Raw genomic sequence first — 20867 nt, 5'->3', positions numbered from 1 at the left:
AGATTAGGGGGGAGAGCTTGAGGAGCAAGCCCCAATCCCTCACACACCTTCCTAAAGGCAGCTAATGTTTCTTTTGAAGAAATAATCCTGTTTGGCCATCTAATAGCAGTTGGCAATTATGAGCCTTTGCAGGGCATGTATGGTATTACCAGAGCAGGCTACCAGCAAGGGGGGACACAGGGAGTTTGCCGTATGAAGTCAGACTGCAGGTAGAAGAGAGACTTTATCAGATGTAACAGGAAAACATCTCAAATGAGCACATGGAGACATGATACTGTAAATATCCACAAAGGCTGATAAAACCAGAATTTGCCTTTTTATCCTTCTCCCCGTCTTCATCTCTGTCTGGCGTGTTTGAGCGCTACACGCTGGTGCTTCAGGTACGGTACAAACCAAACTGACACGTTACTGAAACTCCAGTCTCTCAGGAATGTAAGATCATTTTTGTCAAAATTATTTTTTGTGGATTAACTTCCTCTACTGATTATTTCTGTAAAGATGAAACTAACAGAGTGAATTTATGTGACAGATTTCAAAATGTGGTAAGTTGTAGTTTGTTGAGCATATGCCTCATAGAGTGAGTTTTGTGGGTCTCATTAAACTTGAACATGTTGGAGTGAAGAAGCGGTTTCTACGTTCCCCTGAATATAGCAGAAAATACAACAGAACATAAACCAGCCATTTAATACTCACTGATTCTAAATAGGTTTTGAATATATTCTACCCTGGAAAAGTAAAATATATAATTACACTCAATCATGTCTATATGCTAATTAATGTGAGTGACCAGATTATACAAGTTTATTCAGAGGGAGTTTCTCTCCAACTTTTGAGAATTTGAATTTTTCTTTACAAAAACTGAAGGACTATTCAAATTTATGAAAAGTGGATGTTTTGGAGATTTTCAGAGAAGTTTGCAGTTCCCGTTTACATGACTTTGAAGTCAGCACACGATGCAAATCATTATAGGCCTTGTTAAACATTTCTAGTTTAACTTCAGAAAATGAAAATGTAGTATTTTTTCACATTTCTCAAATTCAAGTTTTTACAGTTATTTAAATTATATTATATTTTCCCAGAACTGTCTCACCACTCCTCTAATTCTTCTGTGCCTTGTGGGACAATAGTGCACACCAACATGTCTAGCTTTTTTTTTTAGGTCACATTTCAAGTGTGAACACTGGAGGTGCTTAGAATAAGAATGTGAAATGGGACACAGCTCATTATAATGTCTCACACATTTGACCTACAAACATTGCCCCCTTGTGGCTCTGTGCAGAGAATAAACAGCTTTACAAAGGGCTTCTACTGAAAGTCTGACTGACTGACTGATAACAGCCTGTTGTTTTATGTGTAGGTGTGTTTTAAAACCGGTCTCACCTGCTCAGAGAGACCCAATGAGCTGCAGGAGAAATAATGATCCTCCCCCCAAAAATGATTAAACTACACAGACTTCAGGTTGAGGGTCGATGACTTGATCCTAAATAAGACACACACACACACACACACACACACACACACACACACACACACACACACACAGAGGTACATTTATGCATCTGTTGCCATACAGACCCCTTTTCTTAAATCTCAAGTAAGCCGGATGGAACGGAAGAATTAACCCCTATGCAGAGGGAGGTGAATTGGAAGTCAGACTTTTCACACCTTCTCTGCACACACACACACACACACACACACACACACACACACACACACACACACACATATATGCAGGCATTCTCTGCGTGAACTCAAGCGTAATACCCAGCAGACGATGGAGACGGTGTGTGTGTGTGTGTGTGTGTATGTGTGTGTGTGGATGGACTCCTGTCCCATCACCTTATCGGTTTCTGTCTCTTCATCATCTGTTTGTTTGTCTGGAGCTTGTAGTGATGGGGACGTCTCTTTTATCTTTCAATCAAGTCCGAGCATAATTTGCCACGGCATTTGTAGACTGACAGAGAAAATGCTTTCAGAAAAACACCATGAAACTTGGGTCAAACAGGTTCAACAAAACTTCACCGAGTAGTTTTCAAAAAAAAGAGATTGTCATTTCAGGTCTGACAAGTCGGAGCTAAACTGAGCAACGGCCCACATCAGGCCCGCTCTGTGTGCTAAAGTTGAAAAGTTCATCCTCACATCAGCTGATTACACGGAGCTCAGATCAGAGCCGTGCTAAATGAAAGGCGTCTATGTTAGACATTCAATTGTGAAAGGTTTTTCTAGTGATTGAGAAGGAAAGAAAATACTTCTCTCCTTTGTCTTCCTACCTTCTTCCCTCCTCGCGGCACACTTTTGCCGGCGCTGCCCGGTTCATTCAGTAAGTGGGGCAGCGGAGGCGAGCGTTGGTGTGCCGTACATCAAAGGCCACAGCACACGCACATGGAGGAACACGCCTGAAATAAAAAGCCTGCAAAAAAACAAACACTGCCCTTTGTTCTGAGGAGCCGAGCTCTCTTTCACCCATGATTAGAGAAAAGTGCGAGGGAAGAGCAGCCCACGAGCGTGCGGATGACGTAATAAGTGGCCATATTTGCTTAATCAGATACTTTGAGTGGGATCTGTAACGGTAAAAGAACCGGAGGGTGTCAGTCAGCGGAGCCCCGGGCCGCCAGGAAATGTTACTGTGGTGGGATTACGACGATGGCACGACATAGCTAATCGCTAATTGTTGATTAGCTCTTCCGTGAATGCAGATGGCTGCTGGAGGAAGGAGACCAGCTGGAAAATGGGTTTCCATTTGTTTAGCAGAAAGTTTTAATATTGGATATTTATATAAGTTGTTGTACCGTTTTTTAATTTTATTTTTCTCCATTTCTCATTTAATAAATATCACTTTTTTGGTGAGGGCTTTTCTAGGGAATAATTACTTGATCTTTTATTAAAACAATCAGTCATTATTAGTGAACTGATTTCAATGCGTGTGTAATATTTGGTGTGACTGAATGTTTTTAAGGGTCCTGGTAGCACTTGGTAGAGGTATGTGCTCGTCCATGCTAGTTCTCAGTGTAACTTAGAAGAGAATGAAAGTGAGGTAGATGCAGCCAAATGCAGACTCCAGTATTGTAGTTATGGTCATTCATTATTGATTAATGTTTTAATGTTTTCAAAATTACGTTCGGTAAGTTTCAACAGTGCATTTGCTTGTGGTGCCCATGTGTCGACTGTTAAGAGAGCATTTATTTTATTTGAGAAGAGATGAGCAAGTTTTCATGACCCTTGCAGTCACTGCACTATTTGTAAATAAGGTTATTCTATCATATTCTGTATATAGAATCATATATAGTGATGATTTTTATATATTTGTATATGTGTGTATATGTATCTTGGAATGAGAAGCCTATTTCTTTGTACCTGACTATGATGACAATAAGATCTTTGAACCTTAGAATAAGAGAGATGAGGGCACTAAATAATTCTAGGTTAAACAATCATAGGCGGTTGTGTGTGCATGTCTACCAGTGGGATAGGTGCTGAATAAAGAAACACAATCCTCATTTCCCTCGAGAAGGACTTATGTGTAATAGTGTTATTGATGTGGGTCGAAACGTAAAAAGGAGCAAGCTGTGAGTGTGCAGGTTCTGTTTCTGCTGTATTAAACACATTCTACATGAAGCCTCAGTTTAAAGGAACTGTGCATTTCCCTGTGTGAAAATTCTTTCTTCAAATCACATTAAATGACTAATTCCTTAGTTTATTTTAGACTTTAACTAGTTCATATTGTCATTGTTATAATTTATAGGCCTTTGGCATGTTGTGTGACTGCTGTTAAAAATGAATTCTCGTACATTATCCCTCAATAGATTTTATCTTTTAAATAAACAAAACAAATCTCAAACATCTGAATTCCCACGTCTTTGATCTCTACATGTCAAAGCCATACATGCTTTCTTTTCCACATATTGCAATACTATTACCTCCTTTGTCTCATATCTGTCTTCGGATATCAAGAACAGGCCTCATCCTATGTAGTGCTGTTTGAGCATATCGATCTTAAAAAAGAGCTGTATCTCTCTCTGGTCAGGGAGATTATATTCGACTGCTGTAAATCAGACACAGGTGGATGAACTTCCTCTTTCCTATGTCTGCCTCCCAGCTAACCTCTCCTTTACCCTTTCTTTCTTTTCCTCTTTGTCAGTCTCTTTCTTTTCTTCCCCTTGATACACCCCCCCTCCTCCATGGTGCAGTTCAAAATATCATGAAAAAAAAGAAAAGGAAGCCAAAAAGAAAAAGGTTGCGGCCACGTGAAACTAACCCATGCACAGATAGTCTCCGGCATACTTTTATTTTTCAAATGTTTTTATAAACCATTTCCTCTTTTCTCACCTCTCCCTTAGTTCTAAATGTATTACCGTATATGAAAAACGAGACCCACGAAGAACGAAATCAATACACATATTCTTATAACACATGCACTATTGTCCACATGCACTCATGGAAGCATGTCCACTTACAATAACAGACAGGCAGGCACACTATGACATGAGCACTGAGGCCTTATCAAGGAGTTTCTGTGGAAGGAAGCTGGGTGTTAGAGAAGTCCGACTCACTGTTTGGGTGCACAAAAGCCTCAGTGACACAGAACGTCTGCCTCCGCTCTCATTCATTCCACTTTGAAAACCTTCAGAAGAAAAATGAGTCCCACTCTAAACCTTTTTGTGAAACACAGCCCGCCTCTGCAGCTGCTGTAGGCCATTTGGGTTCATTAAAGCCGTTCAATGTCACATACATTTAGAATTAGCGTTTTGGGAGACAGCACCTGAAGTACTGTGTTGTGGCGCTATCCAGTTGCAGGATTCAGTTGCTGCTGCATATTCTCCCTGACACAAATGTAGGTACAGTCTTCACTCTTTCTTTTCTCTTTTCAACAGCTGCTGGGGAAGATAGCTTCCTCTATACCTGCTAAATATTCTAAAACTTTCTATACACTTTGTCTTTGTCTGACGTCATTTAGGGTTAAAGAGATAGTTCACCCAAAAATGAAAATTCACTCATTAACTACTCACCACCATGATGGAGGGGAGGGTGAAGTGTTTGAGTCCACAAAACACTTTTGGAGTCAGGGGTAAAAAGCTTTGCAGCCAATTTAAGTAAAGGGTGACCACTTCGCCAAACGTAAAAAAAAAAAGAATCCCCCATCATAAAATGCCATAATGTACACAATGTTTTGAGCCTAAATGTCCACTGTTACCCTCCTCGTCCTCTCATGTGGAGGAAGAACTGCATTTCGAATATGAATGTCAGAGCTTATGGACACTTGAATGACAACACACGAGCACATGTGAGCACATGTCAGTGGTCACCACTGACTGGAACCTAGTTTGGGGGTAATTGTAAAGGAAGGAAACATATTTAATGAGCTCATGAAGAGGTTGGCCAACTGAGATAATATGCTGGAGTACTCAACTAACCAGGCTTGTTCAGTGCTGCACCCTAAAGGTTCTTGAATTTTCGTCTTTTTTAGGGGTCAATTGAAACACACGAGTTCCTGCAAAGGTCCCATACGTTCCTGCAGCTGAAATCTTAGTATTTCAAACTGTCCTGTCGCTGTCACTGTTGAGCAAAACGTTTCTGGGCTCACTTCAACAACCTTTCTACTATTACATACTAACGGTTGTTCTTAATCATGTAGCTCACATGTTGCAACTAGTAAATCAAAGTACAGATTTAGGCCCCTTGTCCTCATTTTGGTTATTTATTGGAAAAATATTGTCAAAATCCAAACATTTCCCCAAGATGTTATTGTTCCCGTGTTAAAGCTAAACATCCACCAGTGAAGGCCACCGCTGGTCCTGTCGGCATGTCCCGTGACGGGCAGCCTGGCCGTGGTGAGACATCAGGTCAAAGAGGGACTGACTGTTCTCCAAATGTTCCTGAAGTGTAAAGCCTTGGTCTGCTGCTACTGTCTGTCCTGTGAAATGATGATTGCTTCAAATCTCTGACATTAAAGAGGTGGTAGTTTAATTAGTAGGATATTTTGGTGGCTATAGATTAATAAGTGTCAGCTGTTTTATTATCAAATCTAAATTTTTTAAATTTATATTTAGCACAATTGTTAATGTCTTTATTGTGTGACTTTGTATAACTCTAACCTCATTTCAAGACTGTGATTGCTGACACCTCACAGTAGGCTACTTAGTGTGCTTAATTGAATTAAACACGTACATTGAATATTGATTATTTTTGAGTTTGTTGGTTTTTTCAGACACATATATGGTGAAGGAATGATTGCCACAGTAATCTGTGCTTTTCACCAGCGGCATTATACGCTGCTGCATGTTATGACAGATGTAACACCAATATTATGACAGCACGATGGGGTGTTTGAAAGCATTTCAGACTTAGTAGGATAGAGAAGATACATTTGCAATTCCAATCAATTATTATTGTGTTGGCCTTCATGTGTGAATGAATGAAGGGATAAGTTTGTTGAATGTTTTGAGAGTTTATTCTCCCTGACACACTGGGCGGGGGCTGTACAGCCTGTTATGAAAACACCACAGCTCTTAGATGGATGGAGAAGAGTTCATTCATACAAACACACACACACACACACATACAAACACACACAGTCTTCTCAGTTGCACTCATGTTGTCCTTCATCTCGGCAGACAGCAACACATTTTTGCATGCGAGCACATAAACAGGGATATCGCTTCTATAACAAGAGTGGAACTGCAGAAGACTTTAGAAAGAAGTAAAACATGCAGCAGTGAAGGACATCATGGGACAGTGATACAGAATAACAATAAATAAATAGCAGTACACAGCAAAACACAATTAGAGATTTGGCAGAAAAACACAAGAAGCATATCAGCGGAGAAGGAAACAACACTTCAGAAGGACATGTTTATAAAAACAGGAAAATAGATAATGTTATGTTGGTTATTCAATACAAAACAGAAAAAAACTCCAGGTAAGTTTTATTGTACTTTTTCAAAATAATTATCGATTGAGTCCTCAAGTCCATGTTCCCTCAACCCCTGTATACCCAGATGTGTTTCTACCCTGCAACAGCGTTTGCTGTATTGTTTTTCAGTTCGACTGCATTTGGTTGAACACAATCTTGTTTGGGAACATGCATCACAGGAGCATAATATTATACTGAATATTTAAGTTATTAAAACTAAAAGTATTTTTATTTGCAGAGGACCTTTAAAATAAGAAACATTGACGACATGCTTTCCACAGAAATGAATTAATTACTAAATCAGTTATTAGTGATAATAATCAAAATTACAGAAAAATAAAAACATAAACTCACAATTTATCATTTTTATTATTTACAAAATACCTGTAACAACCTGATAGTTGCAAACTTCATCTGGTTCCATTCGTTTTTCTAAATGGATTTAGAATGGAAACTCAAATAATCTTAATCAATTTCAAAGTCTGAGCGCACAGTCTGAATGTGTAAGATATTGCTGAATGCAAGACATGTGATGGTTTGGAGTCATGCTTTAAATGCCACAGTCTATCTGAATATTGCTGCTGACCAGATCAATCTCTTTATGGTCACAGCTCAACATCCTCTAATGTCTACGTCCGAAATGACAACACAACATGTTTGAAAGCAGAAGTCGTCTCAGATTGGTTTCAGGGACACAACGATGAGTCCATTAAAATCCAATAAAAAACCTATGGGATGTGGTAAAATGGAAGATTCACAGCATGAATGTGCAGCTCAGGAATCTGTGGAAATGTGATGCAATCATGTCAACATGGAGCAGAATGTCGAACAAAAGTTTCCAACAACTTGTGGAATCAATGGCAGAAAGGATTGAGGCTGTTTTGAGTGAAGCCCTTATGGTTGTGGTCTGCATTTGGCCACTGGGGTTTGAGACCCAACTGTGTAATGAAATCTATAAGCCTTGTGATATAATCGTTGCTGTCTCTGTTTAGTTGGTGCATCTTTTTACTAAAGAGAAGTCATATGGGGCAATGGCAGAATTCTCAATGGTCTATCTCAAGAGCTGAGCAAATAAACCAAAAGTGTATGTCTCTGTAGGGAAGTTAGGAGCCGGTGGATAATTCCACAGAAAATTATTCCATGAAATTGATGTTGTTGCACAGCAGCTACCACATTATCTGCATTACGGTCTCACCTGTATCATAGTGGCTATCACTCGTCTGTCACGTCCTGACCTCTCTCTATCTGTCCCTCTGGAGGTGTTGACACTCACCATGTTCCTGATATCTGGGTACAACCAATCCCAGCCCCCCCCCCCTCCTCGCCTCACACTGAATACTTCCCACACCCATACTCTCCAACCCCTCCGCCCCCTTCCCCGTGGCTGGCGAGGCCACAGGCCTCATGGGAACTGCCTATCTCTGCCGAGCACCCTATCAGATTGTTGACACGAACAGATACCCTTGCAATGAAAATATTTTGCTTCTCCTAACACTGACATTGGCCTACATGGTCCTACATCTCTACCCTCTTTGGGATAAACAGCTCCCGTGTAGTGTGTGTGTGTGTGTGTGTGTGGGCTGGTGTGAATGCTTGCGGGTGTGCACATTTGCTGACAGGTGCATCACATAATCAGTTTGGGCATTCTTGATTTCAGTGTGTGTGTGTGTATGATACTGTGTTTGCACGCGTGTTTGGTCAAGGAGGCTTCTAGTCAGCTGAGGGTGTGAAATAGTGGCAGAGAGTGCAGTGTGGAAAGTTGAAACGCAGTTTGCCATCTCAGCATGATGAATATTTGGCCCGGAGTCAGAGAGACTTGAAGTTGAAGGCTGGAAAAAAAGAGAAGGGGAAATGAAATACACCAACACAAACACACCAACGAGTTACAAGAAAGGACATTTTAAGTTTCTGCAAAAGTCAAACAGAACAAGAGAAGACTGTTTGAAAGAAAGACACCACACCAACATCTGACCCCACTCATGAGAGATTCAACTTGTTTGACCCATTTCATTCTGATGTCAGGTATGAATGTACGTCACAGATAAACAAAAACTTAAAGCTTGAGTTCACAATTATTGTCTTGATGGAGATTTTGGTGATTGAGTGAGTCTAGCTCATTTCAGCTCATGTTGCTTGTCAACAAATATTGAAGAAAGTTAAGTCCATACAGATTACAAAAACATGTATTTGTCACCACTAATGTATATAACCATGCACATAGTTTTAGGATCTAAATTTTTGAAATATAAACCTCTGAATCTTCAATCGCAACCTCAAATGAATACATAAGTAAATGCATTTCTTATTGTGAGCATAGAGAAACCTTGAACAGAAATTGGAACAATTTTTCATGAAAAAATATCATTCAAGCTCTGAAAACCACAAATTAAATTTCCACTGTATGGGCATCTATCAGCTGGATTGTTAATCATGAGTATGTTGAACTAAAACCATATCTTTGTTGCTGCCATTCAAATATATTAAACAGTTATTTCACACTGCTCCTCAGAGCGGCCAAACTTTGTATTTTTAAAAGCAAGTGAGCCAAAAATACCCATGTGTATTTTCAGTGTGACTGTTAGCAGGTAAGATGAGAATCACGAGGAGTTGACGAGGAACATTCCTGACTACAAACCTAAAAGCTAAAGTCACTTCCTCTCTGTTCTCCCCTCCATCCAACCCATTCCCCCTCAGAGAAACTGCAATAAAACCAGATCAGCCATCTCAGGACCCCCGAGAAGTCCAGTGGCCAAATGCGTCCGTGGAACCGCTTGATTATTTTTACCTGACACAGGAAAGAGCTCACTCATAATAAACGCAGGGCGAGGTGGTGACAGATCTCATTAACCCTATTCTGAATGAAAGGGAGAGAGCGGTGCAGGGGTGCGGAAGGGTGTGAGGGGAACGTGTGCCTAGACGTCTCCCTGAGGTTCTGTCCTGACCTTTAACACAACCTGACAGAGAACACACACACACACATACACACACATACACACACACACACACACATGAATGCTCATGTACCAGCAGGCATCTTTTAAACTTGTATGCTGTCCCAGGAGAGAAATCTCTCATCGAGACAAGTCCAAATCAATGCGAACAAAATAATCGTCATCTCTCTCTGGTCTGTGTAAACTTCCATCTCTCCTGCACTGAAGAGCTCAAAGAAACTCAACGCTCCACGGACTCTCTTGTGGTCTTGTGGCCGGCACATGTCAGCTCAGCCTAATATTTTACCAGCTACATCAACAGTCAGCTCGGCCAGACCAAGCTATTGACAGATGTTAAACGTGAGGCCAATCGTACCTGATTCCAACAAACAGACAGCAAGCATGTGGCCACAATATGTGATGACAGAGGAGACAAGCCACTGTTCTGACAATATGTAGCCTACTCATGAATCTGATGCCAACAGTGTCTCGTGATGGAAAGTTAGGGTATGTGGGGGTCTGGGCGGTGATTGGACCTGTGGTGCATCTGCAGGACACTGAAGCAGAGTCCATTTTTGCAAACCACCTGCAAAGTTGCGACCCTATTTCTCTTATCCACAATTATCTCCAAGTCAAATTTGGACCCACCACCCACGATTAAACCCAAATGTTAAACTCATATCAAGTAGATTACAGCCTCCTTTTCCTGTTTTGGTGGTTGAGTGGTGTTCTTGAAATAAGGTCTGTGAATTTGTCTAACTTTCAGCTTTCAAAAGCTAAATCATCTTAGCACTTTTTACAGGCAGCAAAGTCACTGAGAACGTATTCACCACTGGCTATACCTGTCTTTCTCTGATCATAACCAAGTGTTTGAGTTAGCTAACCTTAACCTCAGTCAACACGGAGGAGGAAAACACGTCACATTAAAGCCAGTGTGGACTTGGCAGTTGGCCATTGTTCTAATAAGTGCCCACTGGGAAATGGACTGATTCCCTCTCAGAGACCTTAAACTAATTTCCTGAGGCCTGTTGACTCTTTTGAAGGGTAGGGGGGGGGGTCGGTGGTACTGAAAGGCTGCATGTGCCACTGGGTCACCAAGGTGACGGGACATCCCGGCAGGAAAAACAGGAAGTGAGGGTAAGGAGTGACTCTGATTGGACCCCACCTCGTTCGCGTGCGGTCAGATAAGAAAGGCACTCAGAGGCTGGTGGCAGCCCCGCCCCTTTGCCCTCTTTCATTTGTGGTGCGAACGTTAATGGGACTGTGTCACCTAAAATAAACACGACAACCACGTGAACATGCTGTGGGCGTATGAATGACAATATATCTTGTGGTACGTATACATTCCCATAAACACAAACAGATGTTTCACAATTCAAGATCTAATTTTGAATTTAAGGCTCATTAATAAATCATGCAACTCCATATTTGACCTCCTAAGAACTCAGAGTCTCCTTACCACCTCTCACCTCAACTCAAGCCCCTGTGTGAGGAAAACAATGCAGAAGGTCATTGTTAATCCAATTTATTCTCTGAGTTATCTCTCACGCTTCCTCCTTGCCGCCCTTGAACTATTTGACAGACAAAACACCTGCTCGTCTTCCCAGAACACAAGCTTTTAGGTTTGACTTTTCAAAGTCCATACAATGAGAGGACTGTTCAGTGGAGCAGGAGATGAGCATTACTGCTTTATGTTATTCATATCTTCCTGTTTAGTCATGGCTCAGGGACTTTTTGCTCAAACAAAATTAATCTGAGCCACTTTAAATGGTAGGCCTCTCTGAGATCACTGTAACCCAGCTTGACCCCTTGAAAGAGAGTTAGATAGATGTCAAATCATTTTGCTTAGAACCTCGGCCATTTCTCTCCACCTCCTCTGAAGTGGCAGGGTGATACGTGTATAAAGGACTTTGTGTTTTGACATCTATAATGTGTTATTTCTTGGAGGAAGTTTTACAGGATCCCTCCAGAATTAAGATGACTGTGAACACATTGGTGGGATATTCAAACATTAAGCGCAGTATACAACATTTATGCCTTATATGTATATAGAATGAATGTTCTTATACGCACCATGAGTCAAATATATATATATTTAGAGGCATTGTTAGAGGTGTTGATTGAAGCAACAGAGGAGCACTCATTTCAAAGACAGACAGACAAACAACTCTATCACTGGATTCCCTGAGCTCATTGTTTTGGTTTGGTGATTGTTTTGCATCAGAGGCTGTACTATGAAGCTGGACTTGTGGTTAGCAACGCAACTTCAAGTTTGAACCCAGCTTTTCGGGATTACAATGATGATTTACTTCTTGCCGAGCGTTTTAAGGGCCCCAGGAAAAAGGAACCTGGGAGGGCCTTCTATCAAACTAAAGCCCCCCCTTTGTCAAAATGATCAGCAAAGTATCTGCTGTGCATACTTGTACATTTTAGTCAAGTAGTAAAGCTTGAATGCAACCCCCCACCCCCATCCCGACCACATCATAACCACACATTATCTTTTATTTGCTCGCAAATCCCTTTGACCTCACCAGGAGTGTAGCTGAGAAAATGAGGATAGATTTGTTTAACACACCATAAGGTAACAGAAACAAGCAACACTGACTTACTATCAATAGAATCATTCATTTGCAGTCCTGTTTCTGGCAACACCGTGAGTGTAAGTCAAATATTTACCCTTTCTACCAGCTTGCTGCTAACTTTGTCTGCGTGTTGTCCCGTGCTTTGCAGTTGGCATGACTTCAGCTTGTCAGAGTTTTTGATGCAATGAGTGTGTTGAGCAGGATCCTGAACCACCGTAAGCTGCATAACCAAGCAAACAAGAGAAGTGCACTCATGATAAATCTGTGTGGGTTCATCCCAATGTACAATTATTATAAATTAATTATTTGATCCATTATTAATCTGAAAATAGAGACATAATTTTTTTATTTTTAATAGCTGGGACCATATTAGACTGAGATGACGTAAAAATTAGGTGGATTTTCCGATGATATGTGTATAGGTCTTTAAATTTTAACACAGATTTCAACATATCATTGTGGATGTAGAGACAAAGTGTTTCATCTTAAATCAATTACCCAACAGAGAAACAAAAGAAACTAATCCAAAGTGACTTCAAGTTAAATGCTTTGACTTGTGAGGTGTGAAGTTCATACTCGATCTTCACCCTCGTCCCCAACCCCACCCCCACAAGCTCACCTGAGAGCCTGCTGCACCTGAGAGAAGAGACGTCGGGGTGGTTGAGGGTCTGAGGGCTCGTCACAACACCAAGCTGCTCACACATGTCCAAGGACAAAGACCACAACACCTGCGGATACAGAGGTCACGGATGAGGATGGGGTGGGGGGCCTGTGTGGGTGGATTGCAAGGAGGCTGAGAGGAGCGTATAAACATTACGGAGACATGCATGGTAACCAAGCTAAGTGCTTGAAGGCGTTTAAGAGGATGTGTGTGTTTGAAGCATAACTGGAGAGGGAAATGAATGAGAAAGTGTTGAGCGGCAAGTGTGCCACATGTGTGTGTGTGTGTGTGTGTATACATGTGTGTGCAGTTCTCTCCACGTCGCTGCCTTTCCATACAGTCCAGGTGTGCGCTGGGTCTATTGTCATCTAACTGGACTTATCGCCCCCTCTTCTCCTTGTCAGCTACCTGCCCTTTGATGTCTGGGAAGTCTTTCACCCTGTTTCTGTGTGGGTCAACATTCCAGCAGCCTCACACACACGCGCACGCACAAGAAAACACACCTGCATGCACACACACATACATAAAGAAGCATGTGTTGAGACATACATACACATGGAAGACAGGGTGGGGAGAGTAAAGGGAGTGGAGAAGGGAGGAATAACAAAAGAAGAGGAGGGGAGGGAAGTACATGTAAACACTTGCTCTGTATCAAAGAACTTTAAAACGGAGCTGAAACACAGTCTGGTATGAAGAGGAAGCCTTTAGAGTAAAATCCAGTATTTATCATTTTATCCATAACAGCTTGTTAAACACATGAGATCGTCATTATAAAGACAAAATACAAAATATGTTGAGTTGTGGCTTTGATCCATCAGTAAATTAATTATGGAACTAACAGTGACAAAACTTGCAATATGAAATCAAACAGCAGCTAGCACAGAATATAAAAAAATACTTAATTACAAATTCTGATGAGGAGAAATCTTTCACATCAATCGTACGACATCAAAGGGGCGGGGCTAGCTAGTTAGCTAGGTCTGGAATAAACTGTCTGATGGTCCATACCAAACAAAGTAGGTATGAAGGTGCCCATAAAGTGAAGTAGTAATGCTACTGTAAAAAATACTTGAACACTTAAGTTAAGGGACACAACAAATAAGCACAAAAATAAAAGCACTCATTCTGCAAAGAAGAGCAGATTATTGTCACACAAACTGAACCAAAACCATTTTAAACAAAAAAGTGAAATATTCACCTGACACACAGTAAAAAAGTCTAGTGCAGATTTGCTGTGTGTATGCACTGTAAGGACCCATATATTACATTCCCATGTTAATGTTTAACCAGAGTTTTGTCTCCTATAACAAGTCCTTCCTCCTCACGTTGAGTCCCTCTGTGTCTGTGCTTGTTTTCTCACTGCTCTTGATTGCCGGTGCTGACAGATGACAGCCTGTCAAGGGCCTCTGATCACACAAACAGCTCCAGCCGCACACTTTCACTCGCTCTCACACTCATTTAATGCACTCATCTTGACCTGCAGTCCTGCAGAACGGAAGAAGATGAAGATTATAAATACTGAAATGTGTCAAGACAAAGGATTGAATCATTAAGGTTGGACATATAACGTTTGTCCATTTGTATTTTTGTTGCAGTGTACAAACTTTTTCATAACTTTTTCACTAATAAATGTTAATTTATTAGTTAAGAAACGCAGCAGGAGATTTTGTTCACAGCAAAAATTAAAAGGGAAGGGTTGATGTAGCAATAAGAGGCAGGACGTAATCTATAAATCCCACTGTGGAGATCACGTTTTTGGTCACAGCGCATCAGCCCTCATCACCAAAAGCTCTCGATATTTTCGTCGATGTCTCCTCTAAGTTTTCATGCTGAGATACTTGTATTCTGTTTGTTTTTTCAGTTTTTATCTGTCGCATGTTACAAAGGTATCAACATGTCCAAACGCTCGCGGTGAATCCTTCTATTTTCTCCCATTAGCTCACTTTGGATATTATCCTGAGTTTTTACCAGGGGGGCGGGAAGGAGAAGCTGAGAATGTCCACAGCAACTGACGCAGACATTTGCATACACACATGCAGCCCCTCCAGATAATTTGAGGAGATTATCCACAGATTGGTGCATGTCTGGTAGTTTAAGGGTGAAAGATCCAGTGTGTTTGTCAGGAAAGAAGAAAAAAGGGTGGTCCTCAGGTTCAGGTTTTGTATTTGACCTTTGTACTTGATGATATAGTTTTACATTTAAGGTTAATTGGTTCAAAGATGATGAATGTGAGTGTGTGAATGTGTGCTTCGTATGCCTGTGTGTGTGTGTTTGTGTGTGTGTGTCTCTCTCAGCCAGGTGCACGGCGGTGCTGTAGAGCTTTTATCCCTGGCAGATCCCTGAGAATGTTACGAATTTCTCCCAGATGCTCTTGGTCACAGTGCCCCGGCAGCTCCTACTCACATACATAGATAGACACACACCAACCCACACACACACACACACACACACACATTCACACACACACACACACACACACACTCGCTTCTGTCCTCCCCCCCAAACCCGACACCATTGACAGACACAGCCCAAAGAGCAGACACCTGGCTTTACATGCACACACACAGACACACACCCTGGGGAACTTCAGGGAAAGTCAGGGATCAGCAGAAACACTCTAGAGAAACAGGAGAAGACAGAAGGGACCAGATGCAAGATAGTACTCAACAAGAGAGAAAGGAGTAGAGGGTGGGGTGGGGACAGAAAAAAGTGAGACTGGAACAAAAGCAAGAGGAAACGATTGAAAGGTCAAAGTGACAAACAATGAAAAGTGTCAGAAAATCCTTTTAAAACTAAAGTCACATCATGACAAAAAATATTTATCTTCAACCTCCTGGTCAAGGTCACTGTCACAACCTGGGTCGCTTGTCATTTAGCTTCTTATCCGCAAATGGCCTTGATTTTAAAAAGGTGAAGCAAAACATGTTCATCATCAAAGTTTGAAATATTAGGATTAACTGCTCGAGACCAGGCACAGTAGAGTTTACCTGCTTTCACCGCCTGTCAGTGAGGGCGCGGCCTACCTGTCAGTCAGGAGTTAACACCACCTGAGAGTCCTGTCAGCCTCACTTCCTCTCCTTTCTACCTCCTGCCAATCAAGCCACCACACTGCAAAACCACATGTGTGTCATAGTGTGTGTGTGTGTGTGTGCACGTGTTTGTGTGAGTGTGTGTGTGGTTTATATGATTATGAAAATAAAGATTTCGTAAGGATAGCAAGAGTTTTGGGTTAACCCTGGTGTCATGCCAGTTGAGCGACTGAAATAAATTGAGAGTGAAACATGTGCAACACTCATCAGATAAAGAGGAAACTAAACACAGCAGTCACAGGAGCCTGCTGCTCACAGCTCTTCAGTGGCATTTCTTCTTGCTGTATCGCTGGCTGGCATGTGTGATAATATCTTGTCTCAGTTCACACGCTGAAAGAATGAAAATCATTTAGCTGGTGGGAAGAGAATCCACATGCACACACACACACACACACATTCGCATGCACACGCACGCACACACACGCACACACACGCACACACACGCACACACACGCACACACACACTACAGTGCATGGTTCTCCATTTCCTTTTCTTTCTGTGTATTTGTCTACACCTCTTAGGCCAATGCAAACACTAGGTGTGTACACACACCTCTTCCCCTGACAATTCCACATGTGCTTAAACTTACAGTCAAGTGATTTGCATGTGTGTGTGTGTATATGTATGTGTGTATTGGGTGTGGTGCAAATCGCATCATGTCCAATGAGGGAAAACAAGACCCTTCTCTCACACCTCTCTCATCTGTGGCTCTGACAAGCATTACATTTTCATACTTTAGGTGAGTCCAATTGATTATGGATAAAAGGACAAACCCTTGCTTGTTTGCAGGTACCGCTTCAAAACAATAGCATCTGTCCATGTTGAGTTACTGCTCGAACAAGTAGAATCAGTCGGAGGAAGTGCAGGAGATTCAAATGGGTATGAAGACAAAGAAAGTGAGTTCAAAAAGACTACGAGTGCAGCTCGGTGTCTGCAGCGCTGCAGCCGCGCAGCTGTGTGGTGTCTCTGTCAGTCGGCTAGTCTCTGTTTCACAGAGAATTCCTCTGTGGCTCTCTAATAGGTTGACAAACCCCCCCACAGCCACCCACACCCCATCCCTGGCCTCACAACGCTGACCTGCCATTGGTTCCCTGGGGGCCATGGACCTCCCCCACACTCAGCCAGATAGAGACCCCTGCTCTTTAGAGTGAGTGTCTGGATGTACGTGGGTGACAGAGACAGAGGCGGTGTACACCTGTCGGATGTCGTGACGGTCATGTTGAAAAAAATGTGTGCATAAAAGGAATCTCTTGTTCGAACAGCCAGTCGTCACACATTTGCGACTTGTGTGGAGGTGAGGCTGAAGTTCTGAAGCACAAATAAGGAGGAAACAGGCAGAATGGACGAGATGACATTTCTGCCAGGGCTCTGTATTTAAGAATCTGTCCAGTTTTTATGCTGCGGTCACATCCTGTGCTAATAACAGTTTGAAAGTGATCGTGCAAATGAACTTATTTCAAAAAGATGCCTCATTTCAACACAATGCTGTAATTGAAGTGTTCTGTGGACCTTGGATGCCAAACACTGTAATGTCACGGTGTCCTGCCAGTCCACTGTGATACAGACAAAAGGCTGATAAAAACTGTGCTCGGTTACTTTGACTCACTTGCTACACATGACATATTGACAGATATGAAAAGGTTCACTGGCAAATTGTGCTGTGCAGCCAAAAAGGTGCAACAAAAGTATTTAAACTGAAAGAGTGACTCTGTTAGACTCATAGCTTCTAGCTCCTGGTCCCACCACATAGATGTTTTCCCTCCTCAGGACTGTGGGGGCATGTGTACTTTGTGGTTGACGGACATCACCACTAACCGCCAATTAACAGGCTGACGCTGAACTAGGAGCCAAAAATAAATATATAAATATCTATATCTATGTATATAACATACCAGATTCAAGTGAGAGTGCATTTGACAAATAAAGAAATGTCTGAAAGTCAGTCTTTAAGCTATATATAACAAAATACAAACAGATGTGTAACACAATACAAGTCTTCATAAATATAAAGCTATAACATCCTGTTTGTTAAGAGACATGGTATATATATATATATATATATATATATATATATATTGATGTTTGTACATGTTGAAGCAAATATTTGCATAGATTTACGAGTACATAGATAAGTCATTAAATGCTTACATAGATATTAGTGGCTCCAAACCCCAACCACCAAAACTAACATAACATTCTTGGGAGTCTATGTAGAGATTCTGTACATATAATATCCATAGGTCTTTTACTGAGAAAGTTCTTAATGTTAAGTGACAAATTGTTCCTCTAATTGCTTGTTTTGGCTGAAGGCTCAGAAAAAGAGGAGGACCTGAAACTGTCAAACATCTGTGGATCAGCAGAAGTTCCTGTTCCAGCCCCTGACTGAACCCCAGACTGTCAACAGGAGCCTGATACGGGTAAAGGTTTCACTCCATCACTGTGAGCCTGCTTGTAATGACAGTAGACTAGAAGCCAGACTGTACCATCGTTCATAATGGTATAATGGTATTTGTGCCCTTTGTGTGTTCCAAGTCTTTAACTTCAGGGGCAAACGATGCACGATGAAGGAAAAACACACAGTTAATCAGTCAGCTGTCGTTTTCTTGACAGCTGGATCATGATTATTCATTACTCTTTGCTGCGTCACATGAATAAAACTTAAAAAAATATTACCTCATCCGTGAGCATGATTTGTGCCTGAGTCACGTCAGGTAGGTTTTCATTCACTGTGTTGATGAGGACAACAACTCCTATGATCCCATGTTGCTTCACGACATCGTCAAACTAGATCTTTTGTCATGTGTTTCTCGAGAAACTGCTAGCGGCCGTATTTACATGTTACATGTTTAATGCTGCATGTTTTCGGGTATATTTCCCAGTAACGAGACCATAGTTTTAGTGAAACTACACGAATGTCAGGCAGTGGTACTTCAGTCAGAGTGAAGGTTGGTACAGAAGAAATAGAAAGAGTCTATGACAGAGAGGGTTATCTGTTGCTCACATCAACAGCAACACCTTACCCAAAGGTCACTTGATGCATTTCCACTACTTGAACCCTGCAGTGACAGGGAGACATGCTGACGGAGTGGCGGGAATAAAACAATCCAGTCTCCTGAGTCATCGTGACGCTCTGAGCAGTGCTAATTAAGACAAACAGGAACTGGGCAGACGGATGGTGGGGGATGGAGGGGTGAAATTAAAGAAGGGAACACAAGGACACTCCTCTCTGGCTCCACACCGAGTGCTTAACAATCTCTCCATCATTGTCATGTCATCACTCAATTAAAAGGTTAGGCCATGTTTATTCTTTCTATTAGCGAGATTTGGAAAACATCAACAAGCACTTATTACCAAGACTCACCGCCTCCGGGCAAGGCCTCTGCTAATTGTAGTGTGTGTGTGAGTGTGTGTGTGTGTGTGTGTGTAAGAGAGAGAGAGAGAGAGGACGGATGATTCTCTGGAGACAATATGCTGTTTGATTTTCGATATTTCACTTTTAACAGTTTATTTAATCATTAAACACGTAAAACAAACCAGATACACATCAATGCATTGAAATGAGAAAACAAATTATATCGTGTTGGAGATTTGTGTGCGACTCATTAACGCACTGAGATCTGAATACCCCTGTAATGGTATTACATAGTTTGACATTTTGGGAAATACTCTCAATACCTACAGCAAGGAGACATATTAGCTTAGCTTAGCACAAAGACTGAAAGCAAGGGGGAAATATTGCTAACTGAGTTTGTTTTTAAACTTCCTGTTGGACTGGTCTCTAAACATCAATGAGTCTGTTAGGTCAAGGGTCAAGGTCACTGAGACGTAACAAAACAAAGCAGTTTGGTGTGAATGCTTTATCTTATGCTTCGAGGAATCCTTGGCACTATTCTTCATTTGTTTTCACAGTTGAACTGATTGGATCCAAGTGGTAAAAGATCGAAGGTCAAGGTCACGGTGGCCTGAAAAAACATTGTTTCGTCAGTTTAGGACACGACGGCTCAACTCTGCCTTTGGGGAATTACTTAACAATTTTGACCAGTTGTCACTTGGACTCAAATATGAATTGATACGATTTCAGGGATCAGTGGTAAAGGTCACTGCAACCAAAAATGAGTCTGGTTAGTGGAGATAGGCAACCGCAGTTCAATAGTTCTAGTTTTTTTTGTGAAATGCAGAAGCAACAGTGTGGCAGACTGTATGTTTGTACAATCTGAGGCAGGGCAGAGTGACTTGTTTCCTTTGGCTGCTTGTTTCTTTTAGGCCATACTGGTGTTCACCCGGTGCCGCTGTTAGCCGCTTGGCAGAAGAGACACTCTGCAGTGCATTACCAGAACACCGACTTTTATTTTCTCAGGCTGTAGAAATATGATGTTTTCACAAACCAGATGATGAAAAAAGTTTTTAGGTAAAACCTGACGTCAGGAAGATGGTGTGGTAGCTGCTCTTCATCACAGTGCACAGTATTTGTCCTGTTTGTAGAAAATACATCAGTAAAAATGTTGAGTGTGTAAAATAACATAAAAATGTATAAACCAAACGACAATACACCGGAGATTCATTATCTTGATAGCCTTGATCTGTCTGGTTGCTTTGGGAAGACAAGTGACAAGTGGAAACAGATCAGATAATGTAGAAAAGTTGCAGTGTGACTAACCGGGGCATTGAGATAAGTCTACATTCTGTGGTTGACT

At 41.5% G+C, this 20867-nt stretch overlaps 1 long non-coding RNA gene across 1 annotated transcript; it reads right to left on the bottom strand.

Moving 5' to 3' along the window:
- Nucleotides 1-12338: 12338 nt before the first annotated feature.
- LOC138412053 (uncharacterized) lies at nt 12339-14675 on the bottom strand. Its single transcript, XR_011244575.1, has 4 exons — nt 13382-14675; nt 13042-13150; nt 12517-12642; nt 12339-12382 (listed from the first exon to the last, which is right to left on the bottom strand). It is a non-coding gene; the product is annotated as an uncharacterized lncRNA (long non-coding RNA).
- Between the last annotated feature and the right edge of the window lie 6192 nt (nt 14676-20867).

This window comes from Paralichthys olivaceus, chromosome 11, assembly GCF_024713975.1.
Source record: "Paralichthys olivaceus isolate ysfri-2021 chromosome 11, ASM2471397v2, whole genome shotgun sequence".
Lineage (NCBI taxonomy): Eukaryota > Metazoa > Chordata > Actinopteri > Pleuronectiformes > Paralichthyidae > Paralichthys > Paralichthys olivaceus.
This window is presented reverse-complemented; position numbering and strand designations above follow the sequence as displayed.